Below are 8,323 nucleotides of genomic sequence, written 5' to 3'. Positions count from 1 at the left end.
GCCGCCGCTGTGACTAAAATAGGCAGAAGCCGGCGGGAGGCTGCGGGCGGCGCCAGCTCCGGGGCCGGTGCCGAGCGGCCGCAGCGCGCAGGCGCCTCCCGCCGGCCCCGGGGAACTGCGGGCGGCGGGGGGCCGCGGGGCGACGCGGGTCCGCCAGGGGGCGGTACGGTGCGCGGGGCGGGGGCTGCGGGGGGCCGCGGGGCGGGAGCCCGCCCGGGTCCCCCCGTCGGAACGAGCATCACCCCCCGCTGTTCCCCCCGCAGCCTGAAGCCTGCGAGCGCCGAGCAGTGCCCGGCTCCCGCACCTAAACCACACGGTGACTCGCCCTGCAGAGCTGCCGCTATTCGCTGTGGGGGAGCCCCAGCGCCCCGCTTTTGGGCGGTTAAAGCCCGGTGAGCGGGATTCTCCCCCCGCAAGGAGCTGCACAAGCAGAGTTTTCCCTATATGGTGCGCCAAGGAGCCGCAAACAGCCTTTATAAAACTGCTCTTCTCAACTTGGCACCTGCCGCGGTGGCTCTGTCACAAGCACGGTGTTGAAATGTCCCCGAGCTTGCCCGCGCGGCACGTTGACAGCTCCCCGGAGTGACGCGGTTCCGAAGCGGGGCCGCTTCGCGTCCCTGCACCCCCGCAGATTGTTCTGCCGATGTCCTGTCTAAGCCCGGTCCTGCACCGCCGGTCTTGCCGGACAGGCAAAGTAGCCACCAAGCACGCCTTCGTCTCCAAGATGCTGATGTGCATCATCCGGCGGTGACAGGCGTTGCAGATACAATGCCGATGGGCATCCCAACCCGTCCTGAAGCCTGTCAGTGATAAATGATGACTGCAATGGCAGAACAATCTCTTTCAACACATTCCCATAAGCTAGCTGCAAAATGTTTTGGGTCTTTTTCAGCAGCCCAGAGCGTATGGTCTGCATTGTACTTGCATATCTCCTGAAAGCATGCAGAATCCTGAATAAATTTTGAACTAACTGTTTATACACACATATATACATGTGCCCCGGGGGGCTCTGTTACTGTTGTTCTTGGCTTTGCATCTTGGGCAATAACATGTGCCATGTGAATAATGAACCCTGCTGCCTGGTATAGGACCCGATTTTCCAAAATCCCTGTCCCACCTGCTCCAGCTCCTGACCCCTCCCCCTTCCTTGGGGGGAGGGAGGGCAATAAACACCCCTTAATTATTTTTTTTTAATCCTGGGGTGCATCAAGCATGGCATTGCCAGATGATCTCCTTTCTTTGGTGACCAGTGATAGAAGCCAAGGGAACGGCATGAAGCTGAGACAGGGGAGGTTTAGGTTGGATATTAGGAAGAGGTTCATTCCTGAGAGGGTGGTTGGGCACTGGAACAGGCTCCCCAGGGAAGTGGTCACAGCACCGAGCTTGGCTGAATTCAAGAAGCCCCTGGATGATGCACTCAGTCCCATGCTCTGACTTGGCTGGCCCTGTGTGGAGCCAGGAGTTGGACTCGATGATCCTTATGGGTCCCTTCCAACTCAGGAGATTCTATGATTCCATGAAAATCTATTATGAATATATTACAAAGGACTTGATTTGATACTGTGTCTCCTCTGATTAACCATCAGTTCTTTTTTCCTGAGATATGCAGAGTAAGTGAGCTGGGAAAAAAAGTAGGAAGGCGGAGTCAGGATAGCATGGCCACAGGAACAGTCATCAGTGATAGCACCCAGCATGTGTTTGAGGTTGGTAATATACAGCTATGATCAAAGCTTCTGAAAGCAGCACAAAGCAGCAGCCTGTCAGAGAGCTCCTATCCAAACCTAGACTGACATGTACGTGTTTTCTAGCACGTTACTGAATGTTATGCATTGAAAGAGCGCAGTCTGTTGTACTCATTGTGTCTTTTATAAGGTCTTTGTACTTCCTCTCATTACCCTTTGGGTCTTCTCGGGTTTTAGGGGGATCCTTGGTGATAAACAGTACCTGCTCAGCCCAATGCAGAAGATCCTGACAAGGATAGCTTGGCAATGAACTGATAACATCTGCAGCCATGTGAAGATGTAGAACTTTGGTCTGATTGCAGTTCATCTCTTGGGATCTTTATATTTCAGTACATTTGTGGCTAAATGTCATTTTCGCCGTGCAGCAGAGTGGTAAGAGCCAAGGTTACGTGGGTAACATAGATAGTGGTATTTCTCAGGGCTTCAAATGGAAAGAGAGAAATAAAGGAGTGTCTGAGAGCTGTCCCGCTCTCCTGCCCCCCTGGAAAGATCATGAGGAAATGAAGAGTGCAGACATGACTCTGATGGCCTGTGGGAGAAAAACCTCCTTTTCTAATAGAGTGATTAGCACCAGCACATTGTCCTGTGCAGATATTATCAACCAAAACTTTACATCACCTTCAGTGGCAGACACTCTATCAGCTAACATAACATTATCTATAGTTATATAGCTAGTGTCAGCATTGTGTAAGTATTGAGTAGTTTTTTCCTCTTAAACCTAGGGCTGATGTACCGTAGGAGGACGGGCTGGTCGAATTAAATCAGTTTAACATCCTACTGTTATTCCACCATGAAGACTCAGTTTAACCTCCTATCTATGTCAATAAAGGACACGTTCACTGAAGTCTGCTAATACAAATTAATCTGACAGAGAACAAGAAATAAAAACTGTTTGCATCTACACTGATGAGGGTTTGGCTTCAAACAGCCGGATCAATGGTTGGTGTTGAATTGATGCACTTTGTTAGCAGAGACAGCTGTTCATTGATGCAGGCGTTCTCCCTGTCGTGCTTCTCTCTCTTGCTATTAAAGTCTTGATAGCTTAAGTACCTTCTCCAATTTTTTTAGTTGTTTTCCACAGCAAATGGTCCGCAGCAGAAAATGTCACGTGGGGGTTGTAAATTGCTGTCTTGTTCCTTACCTTTATCAACCTGCTCTGTGATCTTCGACACTATACCCAAACCTCTTGGTGCCTGGCTGGTTTTTCTGCGTTACAAGGGAAATAAGACCCACTGATAGTGCGGGGAGATGCTGCTCAGCAGAGGTCAGGCAGGAGGTCAGAAGCATAGCTGAGCCCAGAGCCTCCTGCTCTGTTCAGCCCAGCCAGGCACTGAAAGGCTTCGTTAAGCAGGCAGCAAAGTGACTTTTTGTAAAATTGCAAGCGCTCTGCCTCGTCCAAATGAGAGCCCAATTCCCCAGCCTTTTTTAGGCAAAGTTTTTCACTAAAGAGAACAAATGCTTTGTGTGCTGGGATCCCAGATGTGCCAGGCTGACAGGGCTATTTTCAGACAATGGCGAGATCTATGAAATGTTTCCATTTATAGTTTCAGGAAGCATACTCAGCATCTACGGGCTAAAAGATGCCTACCCTCAACTAATCTTTTAAACTCCCTCTATAGACAATGCAAGGGAGCTGTTTCAGAATGTAATTAATCCTCTGTGTGTTTGACAACTGTCTGGAGTGGGATGAAACATGCAGGCATAGTTCAGACCTTCATTTCAGTGAGGCAAATCCCATCCGAGATGCTGAAATTATCTGCCATATAGCTGAGAAATTACACATAATTTCCATGGTGAAAAAAAACCCCAAACCCAAATATTTATTTGGGTTCTGCCTGAAATTCATCCTTGAGAATTATGGTTTATTAGAAGGAAGTTTGTATGGAAGAGATTACGAAAGATAAACACTCTCTCAGCTTGTCAGTATTCTGGAGGTCCATTTGAGAGGAGCATGTGCATTCCAGTGTGTTTTTACCTCAGCCCCTCTGAGAGCCGCTCTCTGATGTATCGCAGTGTGGTCTGGCAATTCTTCCCATGCTGTTGCTACAAGGGAGGGTGTCTCCTGTGCGTACGAGACAGACTATCTATCTGTGAAGCTCGTTTGAATTAGAGGTATAAAACATCATATCCCAGGGCTTCGAGGTGCCAGAGGAGTTGTACAGTAATTGGTTGTTGCAAACCTAAAGCCGGGAGCCAACTCTCTCCTCGAATGATCTGTCAGAGTACCCAAGTTTTAACAGATGCCCTGGCTGTCACGGATGTTTATGCGAAGGGTACACAATCCTGAGGTGCAAGGGCAGAGTAAAACTGTTTGCTATTAAAGTTATCTAAACTGTGCGTGGTAAACAATTTACTCAGTCACTCTTGGCAATTATCCCTGTTCCCGAATTCTGCGTGAGCAGCCTCCTGTTGACAATTTAATTCGGATGCTCATTATTTGAAATTGCTCAGCGAGCGATTTCTGTGCATATGTACAAGCCTATGAGCTGAGACTGCTGTGCTGCTCGCTTCAGCTCCACCTAAATCACATGGTTTTCTGCCCTTTGCCACCCCACCACCACCAAAAAAAAGAGGGCTGATATAAAACTGACTGGATTTCCTAAGGTGCACCTGATGCCACCGTGCCAGGGCAGCTGGCGAACAGCATTGGGAATAACAGGGAGCCCGTCCCCAAGATGCTATTGGTATGTTGCTCTTGGATAACATGGGGCAGCTCTTCACATGTAACTGGAAGGCAAGTCACCAAGCAGTGCTTTTGCATTGCACCTCTCCCCTCCCTGGGAGACAACCTATTTCTTAGGGGGTCCCTGCTATGCTGGGTTTGGCAGCCCTGGTCGAACTGGCTGTGATTTTTCTGTTCCCTTTCTGGACAACTTCCGTGCCCAAAGAAACCTGGAAAGGATGGTGTGGAGTCTCCTGCGCTCATCCTGGAGTAAATCCATCCCAACCACAGCAGCTCACACTGTTCTCACTGCAGGGATCTTTGTGAATTCATGGGAGCCTATGTGGATGCCTGAGGAACCCAAAGGAATGTCAAATATTGTCAAGGTGTAAATGGATGCGTGTGTCTGGGTGTGGGTACAGCAGCAGTTAACGTTTGGTTGCAATCTTAGTCCTTCTTACCTGTGCATCTTAATAGTCACCAGCGGCTGTTTCTGAGAAGCAAGGGCTAGGCTTGAACCTCCAGGACACTGCATGCTAGCATCATTAAAAACAACCATTTGGGGTTTAAAAAAAATTTAAATCATTGGTAAGGATCTAAAATTATATTTCAAGATAAAAAAGGAGCTAAAAAAGAACTTTTTAACATATCCTGAGGGAAAGGGACAGAATTCAAAAAAAAGCCACCAAAAACCTAACTTAGAACTTGAGGAAGGACAGAGAGGAAGCAGGGGGAGGCAGAAAATGAGACTATGGGATTATTTAAGCAAGGGACAGAGAAAGCATGTAGGATTTGAGAGTGAAAATACTCCACACTCTGAGGGGGAAGAAAAGGTAAATAGATTATTAGCTCAGGAGAACTGTGAATGGGTATGAGGCAGCTTTTCCAAACTTTATTTTTTCTTTGCAAGAAGTCATGGGGAGAAGAGAGCAAGAGTGCAGAGAAAATGGATAATCCCATGAAGGAACGTACTGGGGAAGAAAGTGAGCCAAAATATATTACAGGAACAAAAGTTCAAGAGCTAAAACCAAGCCAGGAATACACAAGTTTGGTCCAAATGCACAGAAACAGGTTGATGTAGCCCAAGTGTCAAGCAGGAGCATTCTTTGAAGTGCTCCTTGTTTTGAGCATAACCCTCAAGGAGATAATAAATGCCCAGTTTCTGGATCAGCTGCCACCTCTGCCATTTCAGAAGAGTCAGCATCAAACAGTCACTACGGAGCAGCTGGTCAGCATTTACTGTCACCCCAACTATGCTGCTTTGTACATGCAGTTATATCATACCTCAGCTGCTTCTTGCTGCTGCTTGAGTGATTTGTGAGAGTAAAGACAAATGCAGAATTTAAAAAAAAAAAAAAAAACAAAAACCCCAAACCCCCAAACCTCTCATTTCAATGAATAAATAAGACCAGTCTTCTGGAGAATGTTTATTATACTTCTTTGTTCGGCAAAGAAAAAAAATCAACTAACAAACCCCTATTCTATGGGGTTAAAAATGGATACAGACCATAGTAAACATACAGATTTTATATATATATATATATGATTATTGCTTTTGCATGTAGTACTAGCATAAGTACATACACCAATGTATATAGCAGTTTCAGACTTAAAATGGCAGTGAGCATGGTAAAAAGTACTAATAACTTGTAAAACCAAAACCAGTATAAAAAAGTTTTCTGTTCCATGTCTGAATTCAGAACATCAGCATTTGTTGTATTTTTTCCTAATAATAATTACTCCCTAGTTCTTTGAAACATGAACACATAGACTGAAAAGATGCTATAATTTTGGAAAGCCGTAGCTGAACGAGAAAATGGAAATCCAGTAAAAAACAGTGTGGTGCTTTATGACTGGTTTTTAAGAAGTTGTCCCATTCACTTCACCAGGGAGATCTGCTTAGAAAGGTCACCTGAGAGGACCTGACCTTTCTGTAAAGGAAAACAGGACAGTTTTGCTTCCTATATGTAGTAAGTGTTCAAAATACTTCATCTAAGCTAAATAGAGTGTAAAATAGAGTGTATCTGCTACAACCAGGTCCACTGAACATTTGAAGGATTTTTAACATGAAGGAGTTAAACAAACAAAGTGCAGTAAGGATTTCCAGCTGTTTCATGGCAACTGCTGATGCTCATCCTTCTGTGTCCTAGCAGATGAGGGCTGGCTTGCCTCGCTCTTGTCACGGGGTAAGTTACTTTGCATTTACCCCAGTGTAAGAAAATGCATATGGGAAGACACAAGGTCCTACTTAAGATGTTTTACACCCATCCCATAGCTTCCCATGGAAGTCCAAACCCAGTGTTGGGCATCTAGATTATCCCATGTGCTTCTTAAGAGGCACTAAACCCTGCACATGGGAAATGCTAAACAGAGTCATGTGCCTCACCTCCCACTGAGCCCCGTCTCTGGCAGGCCACCAGCTACTTGGGATCATCCAGCCAAAATCCCTGCCTGGAGACAAGGACCTGCTCACCTCCTTTCACAGGTCTGAGATGCTTTAATGGTTGTCTACGACATATGGTTGTTGCAGAAGGTGGTGGTGCTGCCCAAGTCTATACAGTGCCATACAGCATCTATCCATGAAGTGGGATTTTTGGCTTCAGTGTGGTTCTCAGCCCAAGGTACTTTACTTGCAGAAAGTTATTACATCCCCCAAGCTTTAGACAAGTTTAGGTGGAGAGTTACTGGTGGATACAAGGAAAACTATGAGATTCACTGCAAAACCAGTTATTTACCACAATTTTATTGCAGTTGTTTATTTACATGACTTTAATGTCCCCACCACAGAGGCAGGAATATAGTCCTGTCCCCACAATACACCATAGATCCCTTAAACTAGGGGCTGGAACCGCTGACTGAATTAAACTACTTGGGAACCCACAGCAGAAGAATCACTGCTACAAAACACCGTTGCTCCCACAAGCTTTTGGGGACATCCCATCATCTCAGCCCATGAGAACGTTTAACAATGTTTGTGGCTTGCAGAGTGGTAATTTGGGTCCAAACACTACCCTCTAGGAGGGCTTTGCCAGCTGTGGTTTGGGACACAACCCCTGAATCCCGGGGCTTACACATGACACTCTTGTGCTGCCTTTCTACAGCCTCCTACTGACAAAGCTCCACCTACACGGTTTGATTCATTGGGATGAGGTGGCTTGATTTATGTGCTGAGTTAAATTAACTCTTTTGATTCACGCAGAATTAGAGTGAGCAGAAACTGCAGACACACAGAAATCTACATGAAGGGAAAGTTAACATCAAGTAGACAAACAGGAAAAGATGGGTGCTTTTCCTTAGGAACCCTGAACTCACAGTTTTATGCACATTAATGTAATTAAAGTAAGAATTTTCAAGAAGCAGCTTAGGAAGGTATTTATTTTGTTGTACCATTAAAAAAATATCTGTTATACAGTAACACCTTGGGGCAGAAGAATATTCATTCAATTGTTACAGGAGTAGAAAGAAAAATACTTAATCTGTGAAAGTCTGAACTCAGCAAATAAATATTAATTTTTTCCATTTCTACTCAAATAGTTTTCTTCTATCTAAATAGCTGAGCATTTGTTTCATTCTTAGCACATAGTTTGCACAACCTATTTATATGAGCAGTACAATACCATATCTTTATTTTTCATGTATACTGAGCCCAAATATATCTTATATTTATAATTAACAGTAATTGAAAAGTGCAGAGGGTGTTTTGCTAGAAATGTAGCATCAACATGTATTTAATTACTGCAGACATCTGCCTTTTTTGTAACATGGCAAAACTATACAATTTCATCCAAGCATGTATTCAGCTTTCCCAGCTTTACCCTCGTGAAGGTCATATACATCCATGTGTACAGTTCACCGTCATTCTTTACATTACTGAGTTTCCTTTGATCACTGTCACAGTTGCTGGTTTGTTGCAGAGCAA

The sequence above is a fragment of the Gallinula chloropus genome (genome assembly GCF_964237585.1).
Source record: "Gallinula chloropus genome assembly, chromosome: 3".
NCBI classification, from domain to species: domain Eukaryota; kingdom Metazoa; phylum Chordata; class Aves; order Gruiformes; family Rallidae; genus Gallinula; species Gallinula chloropus.
The sequence above is the reverse complement of the archived record's forward strand: the minus strand, read 5'-3'. Positions refer to the sequence as shown.